Raw genomic sequence first — 19,007 nt, forward strand, 5'->3', positions numbered from 1 at the left:
AAAAAAATTACAGTAATTAACTAATTTTAAATCACGTATTATGGAGGATAGTAGCTACTATAGTTCGATAGTTTTTTTAGTTATATTCCGTACTTAAACCTCTGTCCTCATTTGATGAAGAGTCTTTCTGTGACAGACAAAAATTAGTACGGGTAAAGCCGCTGGCAAAAGCTAAATATCTCAAACATGATTGAAATATTGAAAGAGTTGATAATGATGCTATACAATTTGTGAAACCATAATTGTAATCTGTTTTGCGTCTTTAATAAATAAATAAATAAATAAATTACGTATTATCGAAAAATCGTACCGCATCTCATAGTTATAGCATACCTGTTAAGCGAATGGTCATGGGATTAGATCCTAGTTGAATTTTTCATAAAACCAAATTTAGGCTGGATTGCACCATGTTACTTTAACTTTAACAAACGTCAAAAATCTATCAAAATCTACACAGAAAGCACCGGTTAACGTTATAGTTACCGTTAAAATTAGGTGGTGCAAGTCAGCCTCAAAACTATTGATTTTGTCGAACGTAGTTTAGTGTTTTCCATACATATTCAAATATCCCCGAACGGATAAAGAACTCAAACTGTTGTCGTTGGATCTCTGCAATCAATTTTATTTTGCACTGCGGCGCTACGTGCTTCGGTCGCTGATTGGCTTGAAACTTAGACAATGCAGTGTATTGTTAGTGAAGTGAATGGAAAACGTGAATGCGATGAAAAATATGAATAGTGCAACTAAGTATATACAAGTTCATAAATGACTAACAAGGACTTTTTTTAAGATTATTAGCAATTTGTATAGCCCAAATTACTAATAGTCCCGTTATCCCCTCGTGTTAAGCTAAATAAGCTTGTGTTACGAGCGGGCTCACCACAATAGTCGAGCAGAGCGGTGGGATTCGAACCCGCGTTCCTCGGATCTCGAGTCGGCCACTTCGACCCTTTCACCGTTCGGCTATCGTGGCTATAAATAATATACCTTGGATTAAAAGGAAACATAGAATTAATCACGATAGTTCAGCAGGTGACGTGAATCGAACTATGGCAGTCCGATGCCAACACAATTGTTATTGGGCTATTGTCCTCTTAGGCTGGGTTGCACCGTCTTACTTTAACTTTGACAAACGTCAAAAATCTGTCAAACTTTATACAAAAAGCGCCGGATATTGTTATTGTTACGGTCAAATTTAGGTGGTGCAACTCAGCCTTAACTGCAACACTTGCTTCGTAAATCTCGTTACTAATTTTGTTAAGAATAATCAACTCGATCGATCGAACTCAATTTAAATGAGACATTTGTGTAAGGAGTTGAGTTCAATGTTATGAGTAGCACAGCACACACAATTTTTCAGTGCATGTAAACAGTCAGCTGTCATGGTCGTCTGCTGACAATACATTAGGGCTGAGTTGCACCATCTTACTTCAACTTTGACAAACGTCAAAAATCTGTCAAACTCCATACAAAAAACGCCGGTTATTATTATAGTTACGGTCAAAGTTAGGTGGTGCTCAGCCTTAGTGTGAACGCGGCCTTATCATAGGGCGGGACAGTAACATGTACCAGCCTTTATAATGTAGTCTTCAGTAGAGGAATTTCATTTGAAATGCAAAACGCATCGCGGCTGCCTTTGAGTCTTTGTCTTAAAACAACCCAACATTTAACCGCGAATTACGAAGTGTTCTAAAATGGAAGGATTTAAATCTGTTTTATCTAATTTAATAGGTGCTTACAATACTAGGTTTTGTTTTACTACAATTGCTGCTATGTTTAAGGAATTTGGTTTTTGTAGTGTGATGGTTACTTACGTCTTTATCTATTCAAAGTTTCGCTGATGAAAATGCTGTATTATTTACAGACATAATACATCAATCCCACTAATAATAATATAAATGCGAAAGTTTGGATGTCTGGATGTTTGTTACTTTTTCACGTAAAAACTACTGAACGAATTTTGATGAAACTTTACAGTATTATTGTTTATAACCCAGAATAACATACAGGCTTAATTTATGACGATCTGAGACAAACGAAAATTCACGCGGGTGAAACCGCAGGCAAAGTAATAATAATAATAAGTATTGCCAGTAAATTGCTCGAAATTAAGAAATCAATTTGTCTCATTTGAACCTGCGATGAAAGCAATGCCATTGTAATAATAGGTACTAGGCATTAATTTGCAATTTTGTACTTCAGAATTTTAGTTAATAGTTAATGCTTTATGAAAAATAGATTTTGTTGTTACAGAGTAAAACAAGAGTAATAAATTATGATGTAGGTACGTAATGTATTTTATTTGGTTTAATAGCTACCTAAATTACAATAAGTAGACAGTTAAAGACAATACTTATTCACTAAAGCCAAACCAACGCGTGCAGATCGTGTTGGCGAAGCCATGGCAATGGCAATGGCGATCATCGTGATCGCCACNCTGTGCGGCGGGGCGCTCCGCTGTAGGTAATTATCGGATGTACCGCGCGGAGTGAGCCAGGCCTGCCGATAGTAACAAACGAAAACAATTGATACTGAAGATAAGTATTAACGAATAGCTTTCGGAATCAAAACATTCAAGCAATATGTTTCAGTTAATACTAGCCAGTAAAGATAGGTTTATTCCAAGCATTAGATCTAATTGGTGTCTATTAAGCATATAAATAATTAAATAGCATTACATTCATAAGTGCCACCAGTGGTTAAATATGAATAAAATTTCTTTGATTTTGATTTTTGACACTTTTTGCACGAAATAATTATGTTGCATGAAAATCCAGAAGGCTAACCTTGCCTTACCCAATATAAACAACTGTAATCTTTTTGCTATTCACCAAAGCTATGCAAAGATATTCCAAGCTATAATGTTCCTTACAGACCCAGTCGGCCCGGCCCTTATCACAGCAGCGTTATCACGACTATTCTGAATTTCAAATCGCCAAGAACGAAAGTCGATTATGTAAAAGCGACTAAAAAGGACCGGCTCAACAATAAGCCAATTTTATTCAAAGGGAAAGATGTCCGGATTTTAAGCTGAGGTTTCATTGGGGGTATGTTCCTGTGGCTCAATGTGTTTGTTATGGCTTAATAGGACCAACGGATTTTTGTTTTTAAGATCAAATCAAATAGTTTTTTCAGTACATAGGCCCTTTCCAGGGCGCTGATAAAATTCACGTCCCAAACATAGCTTGCCCTACCACTACTTCGGAACAACACAGCCCATATGTTGGTGCGTAGAAAAAGTGGCTGAAGAAACTCATGCCCGTTTTTACCGTCAATTTCATCATCATCATCATTTCAGCCATAGGACGTCCACTGCTGATCATAGGCCTCCCCCAATGCTTTCCACGTTGATCGATTGGTAGCGGCCTCCATTCCAGAACCTTTCTGCCCCATCGGCCGTCAATTCTGCGTACTACGTGCCCTGCCCCCCGTAAACGAACTAAAGTCGCTGGCATAGCCCGACGGATTAGCCAGCTGAAGTGGCAATGAGCAGGGCACATAATACGCAGAACCGTCAATTTAATGCATGTTATTTTTTTAGTGACCCCTGTGGTAGGTAAGACATAACAGGAATTTTGTTTTCACTTAAACATTAGGGATTGATGGTGAAAACGGACATCTGTCATCTTTGTCAGAGTAGAAAGAGTGGTTAGTAATTAATTTATGCAATACAAACATCCCGTTAACCCTTCGTGGTAAGCTTGTGTTACGAGTGGGTTCAACACAAAATAGTCCAACGGCACCAAGGCGAGATTCGAACCTACATTCCACGGATCTCGAGTCAGCTAGTCCGACACATTCGCTGTAGGCTAATCTCACTTGAACTAGCTTAACATGAGTGTGTTTCCAATTTTGGCTAGGACTTTTCAGGTTTGCGTCAACCTGTCGTTGTGGTCGTGAAATATTCCATGCCTCAGAAGAATCTTTAATCTGTCAATTCTATTGAGCTCTGTCAGACACTTTAGATGCTTCACAAAGTCTGATACTAGAGTTACGGAAAACACCTTTACAGATCATGATTCTGTTAAGTTCTCTGGGAAACTTTTGATGGTGTGAACAGAGCCTATAACAATTCATTCAAAGTGAAGGGTTTATTGTGAATTGTAATAATGTTTAATGTTTACGAAAACAAAATTCATTCGGAAAATGTTTGCCAATTGGTATTTTGTGAAGTTTTAAAACATAACACTGATTTTACTGTAAGCTCACTGTATGCAATTAAAAGTTCTTGGAAATTGTTCGATCCTTCCACTTGATTTTCAATTGAAAAAAAAAATCATGAAAGGCTTTTAAAAACACTTTTACAGATCAGTATTTTAACCTTACAGCTGCTTAAGAATAAAGGTTTACAGTACCTATCTTCATTTGTTTCAGCCGAAATACGTCCACTGCTGGACAAAGGCCTCCCCCAAGGATTTCAAAGACAATTACAAAGACAGGTCCTGCGCCGCCCGCATCCAGGCACCTTCCGTGACCTATTTTATTTGTTATTATTGTTTTGAAAACCAAGGGTTTTTGATGTTGTAATCGTATTTAAACTTTCAGTATTTTATTTATCAGAATTCTTAAGGGTAAATATTAAAATTTTCACGTTCAAAAATGGGAAACGAGATTTACACGTGCTTATTCTAATATAGCAATTGGTACATTTTCCATTCAATCTTCGACTGTGTATTCACGTCATAAAGCGATCAATCAAGTGGGAAAAACGGCCTTCCGTATGGAAAAAACCATTGATCAATACGATTATATTGATTGTTATGCAAAGAAACGTGGCTACATTTGCAAAATGTCAACGGTTTTCTAAATGATTGATTCAGCTATGCAGTAGATAAACCCATATTGTTTATGTTTTAAAAATTCAAAGAGACCTTGAGAAGCCTTGAGTATTGTTTGTTTTTGTCTATCATCTTTCAGTTCATAGCAGCCCTGTGTCATGATTCCAAAAGATTGGACCTATAAATATTTGTATTTTTAATACTATGACATTTACTTATGATGGACTATTTGCCTTTACAGTGTGTATATATACCAATTATTTATCTGACAATTTTCCACGATAAGGTACGCTATTTGTTTTTAGCAATAGTAGATATTGAAATTATTTGTATAAGTTGGTCACCGACACTCAAAGCTAAGCATCAATATAAATCAATCTCAATTTATCTGAAGCCAGTAGGTACTAGGGCAGTATTAGGGCCCTTTCCCACGGCGGGATTTTTGCGGAATCCAGTAATGCAGGATCGTGCAAAACTGGACACTGCGGACGGAATGTTTGTGTGACTGCAGCCGTGGTCACAAGCATAGCAGCCAAAACGTCAAGTCGTGAGTACATAATGTAACTCATTATAAATGTCGCGTTAAGACCCGTGTCTTACTATTAAAGTCAAAATGGAACGCGAAAGTTTAAAATCTTATAATACACATAAATACTACTAAACGGAATCTTGCAAAAACGGGATATCTCCGCAGAAAAGAGCGCCCTTACAGCTGAAAATCCTGACCTACATNTGGGCCATCGTGCGTGTTTTGTTTTCGATGTAAACTCGCGGAGATGAACAGGCCTGGTATTACGTACAAATAGTGACCTATTTTATGAAAGAGAAAAGGCAGGGCCTATACAACCGTCTCTTCATCCATCAGTCTTGATAAGCCAGCCCGCAGCCGCCCTAAAAACACCCGGAGTCCTGTCAAATGTACTGAGAAATCGGAATTACTTATTCATGAGGGCAGATAAGGCTGTGCGCGGACGAACGATTATCTGCGCGTGTTGTGAGTGATGATTTTTGAAGATTCAGGTTATAGATAATAGGGATTTTTGGAGGATTGTAGTGGTGATAATTGAGGCTATCAGCGCAAAAGTGGTGTAACCCACAGTTTTTAAAGGTGGCTTACGTCACTATTGCATTGAAAAATTGTAATGTAACGAATGTATTTTACACCAAAACCGTACTAAAAAAAATTGTGGGTTACACCACTTTTGCGCTGATAGCCTCAATTAGAAAATAATATTTTGGGTTCAAGACGCAATCAAGTTAAAAAGTCGGCACGTCAAGCTGGACACTGTAACATCTTATGTAAGAGCTATATCACACTATATTATGTGTTGCGGCACAAAGTATCGTGTGCTTTGGCTTTAAATTTTAAAGGACCAAATTTTGCAATTCTAGGTCTGATCATTGCTTAATTATTGAGGTCATAGTTAACAAAATGAGTAACCCAAAACTTTTTATTTAGTCGTTCACTCGTTCGTTTCAGCCAAATTACATCCACTGCTGGACAAAGATCTTTCATTATTTAGTCGTTCACTCATTATAAGCAGTTTTATAAATTGATTTTGCCATTAAATGATAGCTTTTGGTATACCCTAACGTGAGCACGTCGAGTAATAATTGAAAGGCCCGGTACGATTTACATTTTCCGACTAACAATATATTACGTTTTCCTAGGAAACAGTCTAATGTCGCCTACTAAGAAGCGGGTCATTTAAACTAAATTCGTGGAATCTAAATGGAATATGTGTTCAGCATAAGATTATGCGGCTCAAGGGGATCAACAAAACATAGCATGCAAATGTATTGTTTGATCTCACGCATTTCACGTTTGGTAGCAGACTGTATCCATTAGCAGACTGCAATCAAACGCCCTTTAGAACATCCGAAGTTCAATCAACTGTGAGCACATTATTAGGTACTTTAACTAAAAACGCAAAAAACGAAAACAAAAAAAACAAATAGCTATCGTGATATAAAGTACAGACAGCGCCATCTATGGTTAGTTTAGAGAACTTTTGTAATTGTATTTTGGACGAAGAGTAGCATTATTATTCTTTTGTTTAGTTTTGGTTTTAGGGCAAAGGTACTTTTGAAAGTCTTGTTTAGGCAAATCCCTGTCATTTTTTTAAAATAAACAAAGCACCGATTTAGAACTTCACTCAATTTGCATGAAAGGTTTACTAAACTGATGGTGGTTAAGGCTTGATTAATGACTGGAAATCTGATAAAAAGCCGGGGAAGTCCCGACTATAGCTCAAAGGTTTTGTGTACCCTCATCAGAACGAAACTTTGAGTTTGTCACGACTGCCATTTGTTTTTTTTACGTGATAAATATTTTAGTTTAATTATCAAAATGTTGGAAATTTTAAGTTACAGTTACATTTTCAATGAGTTTCTTGACAGTTAATTAGCCTCGAAAAATAGTTTCAGGTTTGGGTAGCGTCTTCTCTTTAGAATTATTTTGCAATTTCCAGGAAGCTCGGTAGAGCTTCAATTTGTACTACAGTCTTTATCTACCAATCAAGGCAAGGACTCTCTATAGAGAGCCTTCGTAGAATCCTAAATAAAATCTACCTATTCAAGAGTTTTCCAAGACCTTTATTTAAATACTGACGGAATAACGCTCATGCATAACATACAATTTATAAAAGAACTGTGTTGGAGCTTGTATCTTTAAATTAGGAGTAGGTAGAGAAGGCAGTATCTAGCATTTACATTATGTACTCGTATGATAATACTACTTCTTATTTACACAAGAGGTTGGTGAATACTTTAATTATCATCAAGGGGAAAAGAAAAACATTAAATTTGTATTTACTTTCACTAGAGTAAAGTTTAGAATGATCTAGAATTTAGAAAAACCGTCACATAATTACAGCTAAACTAGTCCAACTAATATTATAAATGCGAAAGTTTCGATGTCTGGATGTTTGTTACTCTTTCTCGCAAAACTACTGAACAGATTCTGATGAAACTTTACAGTATTATTGTTTACTAGCTGACCCCGCGAACTCTGTTCCGCCTTAAAGGCAATAAATAAGCCATCGCAATTTTTCCTTATTTGCTCACCGTTTAGACCTACCCTGGACTACGACAAACATTTTAAAACCAAAATCAGCTCAATCGGCCCAGCCGTTCTCGAGTTTTAATCAGACTAACGAACAGCAATTCATTTTTATTTATATAGATAGATAGATAACGCAACATAATTATAGGCTATAATTTATGACGATCTGTGACAAACTAAATTTCACGCGGGTGAAGCCGCGGGCAAAAACTAGATTAGTATAATTACATTGTGGTTCAAAATACAACCTACAAAACCTTGAAATGAAATTCTTCAGTGTTACCATGTAAGCTTTCCATTTTAATCTAGGAAAATACCGATTAAAATAACGAAAACACAAAATCATTCCCTTATCGACAGACCATTTCAGTAGCATCGAAACGTAAATGGTTATTACGTTTTTAAAAGCTTTGGAATGTTCAAAATCGTGTTCGAAGGTAGGTAGTTTCGTAACCAACGTTCCCCCAAACGTTCAAAATGGCGATTTTCTTGACCGTTATTTTAAAGTTATTATTTAATCTCACGATACCCGAGCGGCTTGTGTTTAGGTTTACATCGACAACATTATGGCGGCTTCGAATTTTAAATCGACGGCCATTTTGTTTAGGGTACGTGCTCACTGTAATGCTATTATTTTGTGAGAAATCGTGCAAAAGTTTGTGGTTGGTTTATAGTAGGTACCAGTAATAAACGAGAAAAATTGATACTGAAGATTAGAAATAACGAATAGCTTTCAAAATCAAAATTTTCAGGCAATAAACTGTTTCAGTTAATACTGGTCATTAAAGATAGGTTTATTCCAAGCATTACATCTAATTGATGTCGAAAGCAAATAAAAAGTTAAATAGCATTACATTCATAAATGCCACCAGTGGTTAATCTTTGTTTTTGTAATTTTTTTGCACGAAATAGTTTTGTTGCACGAAAACCCCGAAGGCTAACCATTCCTTATCCAATATAAACAACTGTAATCTTTTTGCTATTCACCAAAGCTATGCAAAGATATTCCAAGCTATAATGTTCCTTACAGAATCAGTCGGCCCGGCCCTTATCACAGCAGCGTTATCACGGCTATTCTGAATTTCAAATCGCAAAGAACGAAAGTCGATTATGTAAAAGCGACTAAAAAGGACCGGCTCAACAATAAGCCAATTTTATTCAAAGGGAAAGATGTCCGGATTTTAAGCTGAGGTTCATTGGGGGTATGTTCCTGTGGCTCAATGTGTTTGTTATGGCTTAATAGGACGGCTTTTTGTTTTTTTAGATCAAATCAAATAGTTTTTTCAGTACATAGGCCCTTTCCAGGGCGATTATACACGTCCCAAATATAGCTTCCCCTACCACCACTTTGGGACATCATAATATGGGCTGGTGCTGAGAAGAAGTGCGGAAGAAATTCAGTCACTTTTGACAGAGTAGAGAGAGGGGTTAGTAATTAATTTATGCAATACAAACCTCCCGTTAACCCTGCGTAGTAAGCTTGTGTTACAATTTTACAAATGCGTTCACAATACTAGTCCAGCGGTGACGGGATTCGACCCCACGTTCCTTAGATCTCGAGTCAGGTATTCCAAACTTTCAAGAAGAGAACGTATCTGCATCTTAAAGGCCGGCAACGCACCTTTAACGCCCCTGGGACTGCGGTGTCTATGGGCGACGGTAATCACTTACCATCAGCTGATCCGTCCGCTCGTTTGCCTCCTATCACATAAAAAAACCTTCACCGCTGGGCTATTGTCACGCTAGACTAGTTTAATATGTTTGTTTCCAGTTTTTGGATAGGACATTTTGGATCAAATGTCAGTCTAAAAAATGAGTTTCCGTGCCTCAAATTGTTCATGAAGTCTGATACCATAGTTACTACCAACAGCTTTAAAGATCCTGATCTCTGGGTAACTTTTGATGGTGTGAACAGAGCCTATAACAATTTATTCAAAGGGAAGGGTTTATTTTGAATTGTAATAATTTTAAATGTTTACGAAAACAAAATTCATTCGGAAAATGTTTCCAAGTTGGTATTTTTGTGAAGTTAGAAGAAGCTAGAAGCTTACAGTGAAATCAGTGTTATGTTTTAAACATAACACTGATTTCACTGTAAGCTTACTGTATGCAATTAAAAGTTCAGGAAATTTTGATTTTCAATTGGTAGCGTATCACGAAAGGAAAGCCTTTAAAAACACTTTTACACATTTCAGTATTATACAAATGCAAAGATAACATTTTTGTCCAAATATTATGGAATACCAAGTCTACAGTACCTACCTTCGTTTGTTTCAGCCGAATGACGTCCACTGCTGGACAAAGGCCTCCTCCAAGGATTTCCACTAAAACCGGTCCTGCGCCGCTCGCATCCAGGCACCTCCCGCGACCTATTTAATTTGTTATTAATGTTTTGAAAGCCAAGGGTTTTGATGTTGTAATCGTATTTTAACTTTCAGTATTTTATTTATCAAGATTCTGAAGGGTAAGGTAATATTAAAATTTTCACGTTCAAAAATGGGAAACGAGATTTACACGTGCTTATTCTAATATAGAAATTCATAATTTTTTCCATTCAATCTTCGACTGTGTTGTATGTTCACGTCATAAAGCGATCAATCAAGTGGGAAAAACGGCCTTCCGTATGGAAAAACCCATTGATCAATACGATTATATTGATTGTTATGCAAAGAAACGTGGCTACATTCGCAAAATGTCAACGGTTTTCTAAATGATTGATTCAGCTATGCAGTAGATAAACCCATATTGTTTACTAGCGGCCGCCCGCGACTTCGTACGCGTGGATCCCGTTTTACCCCCTTAGGGGTGAAGTTTCGTAAAATCCTTTCTTAGCGGATGCCTACGTCATAACATCTACCTGTATACCAAATTTTCCGCCCGATCCGTCCAGTGGTTTGGGCTGTGCGTAAATAGATCACTATGTCAGTCAGTCAGTCAGTCACCATTGAGTTATAATATTTAGATGTTTAAAAAAAGTTATAGAGACTTTGAGATGCCTTGAGTATTGTTTGTTTTTGTCTATCATCTTTCAGTTCATAGCAGCCCTGTGTCATGATTCCAAAAGATTGGACCTATAAATATTTGTATTTTTAATACTATGACATTTATTTATGATGGACTATTTGCCTTTACAGTGTGTATATATACCAATTATTTATCTGACAATTTTCCACGATAAGGTACGCTATTTGTTTTTAGCAATAGTAGATATTGAAATTATTTGTATAAGTTGGTCACCGACACTCAAAGCTAAGCATCAATTATAACCGCCTTAATCTCTCTACTCGACCTGTGGTTGACTGGCAGATAATGCCACCTGGCATTAAGTCCGCCACTGTACATATGTATGTGCAAAAGTGTAAATAAATAAAAAAAAAATAAATAAAATTATAAATCAATCTCAATTTATCTGAAGCCAGTAGGTACTAGGGCAGTATTAGGGACCTTTCCCACGGCGGGATTTTTGCGGAATCCAGTAATGCAGGACCGTGCAAAACTGGACACTGCGGACGGAATGTTTGTGTGACTGCAGCCGTGGTCACAAGCATAGCAGCCAAAACGTCAAGTCGTGAGTACATAATGTAACTCATTATAAATGTCGCGTTAAGACCCGTGTCTTACTATTAAAGTCAAAATGGAACGCGAAAGTTTAAAATCTTATAATACACATAAATACTACTAAACGGAATCTTGCAAAAACGGGATATCTCCGCGGAAAAGAGCGCCCTTACAGCTGAAAATCCTGACCTACATAGCTCAATTGTCTGCAAAATCCCAACAATCGCCCACCTTCTCCCTCATTTCCCCTCCAATAGGCATTCCTGTGTCATCACTTAGCGGAATGTTTCCAAAACGGGCCAATAAATCAAATGTGACAGGGTCGCTCCCAAGGACGCCATGGAACTGTCCCTATGTCTGTCCCTTTGAATAGTAACGCCTGGCACAGTTCCAACCTGTATCGATTGCTTGTGTGAGTTCGGGATCTTTGTTACGTAATACTTCTGAGACGTTCACACTTTTGGCTAACGATTTGGTTTTTGTTTTCGCAATGCTGGCAGCTTGACAATAATGTTATAATCATAATAATGAGTAAAAATCTGGAAAGTTACTGGTAGCTACTTGCATACTGACGTGCAATGGCGATAGCTTGGCTAACTGATCGGATTTGCCTTGGAAGTTGCATGAATTTCATTTAGTACCAATAGGGACCAGATGTGGTTGCTGGTTCAAGTTTCACCCAAGAAAATTTTTAATGAGTCAGTATTTTTTTTATCCATAACGAGTAAGCTCTTGGCCTGTATCTCACCTGATGGTAAGTGATGATCAGGCCGAAGATGGAAGCAAGCTTCACCCGGAATCCTCAACCACGGAGGAACTGGCTATCTTACCTCTAACTGCCGGATCACAACAAAGTTGTTAACATTGTTGTTATGGCGACAGACTTGGGTACGATGGTGGTAGCTTAAGCAGGTGGTCTTATCACTAGACCACAGAGGCGGTTTGGACCCAGAGTCGGGAATATGTATCTGTATCTACTAGTATTTGTGTATACTCAATACGATTTTTCATCAATTTCTGTTCGCTATTCCCCCAGCTTTAGTTTTAAGGTTGCATAAAAATGAATATTTAGTTACCTTAGCGATTTTGAGTATGCTATTTTATTTTATTTTATTTTATTTTTCTTTATTCAGAAAACCAATGCTTATGAAAATTAGAATTGTTGGCTTATTTGTCAGCTAAGCAATTCATAAAGTTACTAACTACTAAAAACGCGCAAATTGACATGCAATTTGCAATTCAATAGCTATAAAAATGCTTGCCAAAGTCACTCAAAGTTTGAACGCCAAATCGAAAGTACTAGCATAAAACCGAGGAGGTTAATATTATCATAATATTTCCTAACGGAATGTGACCCACCTCCTTTACAATACATGTGCCAATCGATATGCAATTTGCAATTCGAATGCTATAAAAACAAGTCTCAAATTCACTCAAAGTTCGAAATCGAACACCAAATCCAAAGTACCAGGCTAGCATAAAACCTAGAAGGTTAATATTACTTAGAATGTGACCTGACTCTATTATTTGCTAATCGATATGCAATTTGCAATTCCAATACTATAAAAATATGTTTCAAAGTAGGTAACTATTTAAGATCAGACTAACTCAAAGTACCAGGCTAGCATAAAACCTAGAAAGTTAAATTACCTAGCAAAATGTGACCCAGCTCCATTACATGTGCTCATTGATATGCAATTCGAATGCTATAAAAATACGTTTAAAAGTTTGGACACCAAATCCAAAGTACCAGGCTAACATAAAACCTAAAAGGTTAAATTACCTAACGGAATGTGACCCAACTCCTTGCGATCCCGGGTCGTTGCACCAGACTATCGATGGCTGCGGTCGTTCACCCCGCCGGCGGAAGTGACGCGAACAATACCTGAATAGTAAAAGCGGAAAGAGCCCTGGCGTGGCCGGACAGGGTTGCCAACATTGCAAACGTGCTAATTTTCTACATTTCTCTAGAATGCATGCTGAAATAAAATATTTGATTTCATAGTTGTGTGACTTTGTTTTACGATTTCGATACAATGAGGGCTATCGTTTTAACGCTCACCAGTTAGCGCCACTGTAGAAATAAATGTTTCTATAGTGTTAAAGATTTTATGGAAGACTAGCGGCCGCCCGCGACTTCGTACGCGTGAATCCCGTTTTTCCCGCTAATTCCCGTTCCCGTGGGAATTTCGGGAATTCCTTTCTTAGTGCACCTCTACGGTACCTAAGCTACGTCCCTTCCAAATTTCAAGTGCCTACGTTTAGCCGTTTAGGCTGTGCGTTGATCTGTCAGTCAGTCAGTTTCTCCTTTTATATATTTAGATAAATAATANGAGGAACTGGCTATCTTACCTCTAACTGCCGGATCACAACAAAGTTGTTAACATTGTTGTTATGGCGACAGACTTGGGTACGATGGTGGTAGCTGAAGCAGGTGGTCTTATCACTAGACCACAGAGGCGGTTTGGACCCAGAGTCGGAAATATGTATCTGTATCTACTAGTATTTGTGTATACTCAATACGATTGTTCATCAATTTCTGTTCGCTATTCCCCCAGCTTTAGTTTTAAGGTTGCATAAAAATGAATATTTAGTTACTTTAGCGATTTTGAGTATGCTATTTTATGCTTATGAAAATTGGAATTGTTGGCTTATTTGTCAGCTAACCAATTCATAAAGTGACTTTTAAAATGCGGGCACCAAGGGCAAAGATCGGGCACCAAATCCAAAGTACCAGGCTAGCATAAAACCGAGGACGTAAATATTACTTAATAGGTGACCTGACATTATTTGCTAATCGATATGCAATTTGCAATTTAAAAACGCGTCTCAAAGTGACTCAAAATTCGGACACCCAATCCAAAGTACCAGTCTAGCATAAAACCTAGGAGGTTAATATTACTTAGCAAAATGTGACCCAGCTCCATTACATGAGCTAATTGATATGCAATTTGCAATTCCAATGCTATAAAAATACGTTTCAAAGTTCGGACACCAAATCCAAAGTACCAGGCTAGCATAAAACCTAGAAGGTTAAATTACCTAACAGAATGTGACCCAACTCCTTGCGGTCCCGGGTCGTTGCACCAGACTATCGATGGCTGCGGTCGTTCACCCCGCCGGCGGAAGTGACGCGAACAATACCTGAATAGTAAAAGCGGAAAGAGCCCTGGCGTGGCCGGACAGGGTTGCCAACATTGCAAATGTGCTAATTTTCTACATTTCTCTAGAATGCATGCTGAAATAAAATATTTGATTTCATAGTTGTGTGACTTTGTTTTACGATTTCGATACAATGAGGGCTATCGTTTTAACGCTCACCAGTTAGCGCCACTGTAGAGTAAGGTCCTGTCACTTGCTATTAGCGAAGACAGTGGCACCAACTGGTAAGCGCGAAAGTGGTAGGAAGACTATCGCATTTGCACTCATCAAGATGGCGCCACTGTAGAGTAAGGTCCTGTCAACCGCTAGGGGTGCCAACTGTTAAGTATAAAAACGATAGCCCTCATTATTCTAGATCTAGATAGAATTTGAATGCGTTGAACATTTTCTTCTAAGATGACCTCTTCGCGCAGATTTTTGCAGCAGTTTTTGTTTTGATGATACTTTAGTTTTAAAGCAAAATAGTAAAAAAAGAAGAAGATACGACAAAACTTTTTACTTACCTATCTCTTTTACCATAATAATTTTACGTACTTTTAAATATACATTTGATATTCTCCGTTATTTTTCCGACTCTACTAAACTCTTCGAGACAAATGAAATATTAGGTAACAGCATACTTAATTCAAACAAACTGCCGAGCTGAATAATAAAACTATCTTATTAAACTTGGGGTGTAATATTTTTACTGGGCAACTTCGCGTAGTAATTTGCATATACAGCAGACAGGCGGAGTTGCGCTCATTCCAACTTGAAGTGGCAAACTTGAGAGTTCGAGGGGTTAACGAACGCTGGTTATGTTTGACAGCTCTACAAACATTTTTTATTCCAAGTAAAATTAAAGAAAGAAATCAAAGAAAGAAAGAAAGAAATTAAAGAAAGAAAGAAAGAAAGACAGAAAGAAAGAAAGAAAGATATTTATTTATTTATTTAATTAGGACAACCAACAAGACAGACACAAATTCAGGCAAAGGGGTTTACATACATAATTTTGTCTTAGGACTAGGTGCTATCTTAATTACAGGCTGCCACGGCATGCAAAAGTGGACTTTGACAGAATGTGAAACTTAAACGTAGGTACAGCTGATTTTGACACAATATTCAATTTAATTTAATTTATTTCTATTTAGAACAATTTTAAACCTCAAATTTAACTGGCAGATCTTGGCTAAACGGACACATGTGCAAATGAGAGTTGTATTTTTTTCTTAAATTTCCCCAGCGAGTCAGAAAAGATATCTATATCTCCCTCCTTACTGCACCTATTATATTGCCTCTGAAGCCTATTCATGGTGGCATGATGACCCAGGTTGCTTTTGGAACCCTGCACTAAAAAGGGTACATATCTTGCGCGTCGAGGTAACTTTAAAGGGGCNAAATAAATAAAAAGAGTAAGGTCCTGTCACTTGCTATTAGCGAAGACAGTGGCACCAACTGGTAAGCGCGAAAGTGGTAGGAAGACTATCGCATTTGCACTCATCAAGATGGCGCCACTGTAGAGTAAGGTCCTGTCAATCGCCAGGGGTGCCAACTGTTAAGTATAAAAACGATAGCCCTCATTATTCTAGATCTGGATAGAATTTGAATGCGTTGAACATTTTCTTCCTTGACCTCTTTGCGCAGATTTGTGCAGCAGTTTTTGTTTTGATGATAATTTAGTTTTAAAGCAAAATAGTAAAAAAAGAAGATACGACAAAACTTTTATACTTACCTATCTCTTTTACCATAACAATTTTACGTAATTTTAAATATACATTTAATATTCTCCGTTATTTTTCCGACTCTACCAAACTCTTCGAGACAAATGAAATATTAGGTAACAGCATACTTAATTCAAACAAACTACCAAGCTGAATAATAAAACTATCTTATTAAACTTGGGGTGTAATATTTTTACTGGGCAACTTCGCGTAGTAATTTGCATATACAGCAGACAGGCGGAGTTGCGCTCATTCCAACTTGAAGTGGCAAACAAACTTGAGAGTTCGAGGGGTTAACGAACGCTGGTTATGTTTGACAGCATTGAAAACAAACCTTTGGTCCAAGTAAAATTAAAGAAAGAAAGAAAAACATTTATTTTGTTTCCAACTTAAAAAAAATACAAGGTGGAATTTTGTAATGCCACCTGGAGGGAAAGTACTCTTAATACTGTAGATAGAAAATTTTACTGAAAGAAAACATTCCTTTATTTTTGAAAAGAAAGAGAACTGCAAAGATTTTCGATTTTTTTTTTCGAAAATTCACTATCATACCATACAATTTTCTGTACCTAACATTATTAAAATAATTTAAGATTTCATGGTTTTCCTTTCATTTGATTTATCAAGTTTGTTAGAGAGATTTCATCCTTATGCTTAATCCTAACGATCGATGTAATAAAAATACAGGGTGTAATTTTTAACAGATTTTAGTTTTCGATTCCCGGGTGTTGCAAGCAAATTTTTGGAAATCTTTAAATGCAGTTTTATTAATTTTCAAAAATAAAGGAATGTTTTCTTTGAGAATTTTTTTCTATCTACAATATTATGAGCACTTTCCCTCCAGGTGGCATTACACAATTCCACCCTGTATAACAAAGTTAAGTAAGTGCAAGGTAGTTAGAACCAAAATGGCCACCGCTCAGCATGTGCCATGCTCTGAAGCAGTAAATTACTATAGGTTTAGCACTTTACTCAGCCAATCCCTAAGGTGTGAGAGCGGCACGGGAGAGGTAACATTGAAATATTATGTGACAGATACCTATTTACATGTCCCAGTATTAACCCTACCACTGCTTCAGGACAATAAATGGGCCAGTGCTGAGAAGAAGCAGCGCAAGAAACTCACGGTGAACATTGTGTAAAGTAATCGTAATCATTTGACAGTTCATAACGTACGATTATACTGTCAAACGCTTTGCTTTACTGACTTTATCGTACGTTATGAACTGTCAAATGATTACGATTGCTTTACACAATGAGGGTTTTCGCGATTGAAAAATCCGCCAAATGGCAATACGTAGACGCGAGGTCCAAATGCTGCATGATTGGTTATTTTTTACCTTAAAGGCCGGCAACGCACCTGTAACGCCCCTGGGTCTGCGGGAGTCTATGGGCGACGGTCTATGGTCTATACGGTCTATGCGACTATCCTAGTACGCAATAAAGATTTGAATTTGAATTTGAATCACTTACCATCAGGTGATCCGTCTGCTCGTTTGCCTCCTGTCACATTAAAAAAAAAAAAACATGACATTGACAGATATGTCAAAATCCACCAATCACGCAGCATTTGGACCTCGCGTCTACGTATTGCCATCTGGCGGATTTTTCAATCGCGAAAACCCTCATTCCACCTCTGAAGTCTCGCTGACGTTTGACGTAACATAAACACCCTCCCATGCGGCTTCCATATCCCATTCACTGACTGATTTAGCCACTATACTTTTATTTACTTACTTCAGTAGGTATGCTATGCAAAGTTTTAGTTCATCAAACTCCTGAAAATGGGTCATCACAGTCAGGTAGAGTTTATAAAAGTAACATGCCTTTTCAAGTGAATAGGCCCTTAGGCTGAGTTGCACCACCTAATTTGGACCGTAACTTTAACGATAACCGGTGTTTTTTGTATGGAGTTTGACAGATTTTTGACGTTTGTCAAAGTTAAAGTAAGATGGTGCAATCCAGCCTTAGAGGGTAGATTATGTATCATTCTAGACTGCATCTCACTTAACACCAGGTGAGATTGCGATCAAACACCTGTCATGCGTAAAAAAAATTTGACACAAAAATAAGTTACAATATTTAATTATTATTTGGCAAAAAAAAAGCCGATGTGTTATTTTTAATACAAGTCACAGCCCTGTTCCGCTTTCAATTTACCCAAAAATGATATACAGGGTGGCCAAAACAGTGAGGTCTAAAAGAAAAATTTAGATTCCTTACTTCAAGGTGTACCTAAATCACCCCCATGTATATAATACGATTGTGCTTAGTTTAGGAAATAGAGTTAATTTTGTGATATTTTTAAATTTTATGACCAAGTAGGCTTTAAACATTTTTATCTTTTTTTTGGGTTGACTTTTTTCAGATGTCTTTTTTTCGACAGATTTGTTATGAATTGCAGATGTTTGAAAAAAATAATCACCTTCCTATCTTTGATTCAAGATACAAAAGTTTTGCTAGAAACATTAAAATTATACTTTTATCAGAACACTATCAAATTTTCAACTTAAAAGTTTAAGCAAAAAAAAGAACTTCCATAGGTCCAAAACCATTTTAAAAACTGCGCCGTTTCCTGAACATTCATAATAATACAAAAAAACATGTACTTAATAGGCCACTATTTCCTGTAATCGGTCCACTAAAGTGGTAAGTCGGAGATTCCGTTACATGTTTTTGACTTTCTTAGAGTGAATTAATATTGGGAATCCTCTAAGTTTACATTACGTAGAACAGATTTAAAGC

The sequence above is a fragment of the Ostrinia furnacalis genome, unplaced genomic scaffold (genome assembly GCF_004193835.3).
Source record: "Ostrinia furnacalis isolate ACB-3 unplaced genomic scaffold, ASM419383v2 OfSCF1475, whole genome shotgun sequence".
NCBI classification, from domain to species: domain Eukaryota; kingdom Metazoa; phylum Arthropoda; class Insecta; order Lepidoptera; family Crambidae; genus Ostrinia; species Ostrinia furnacalis.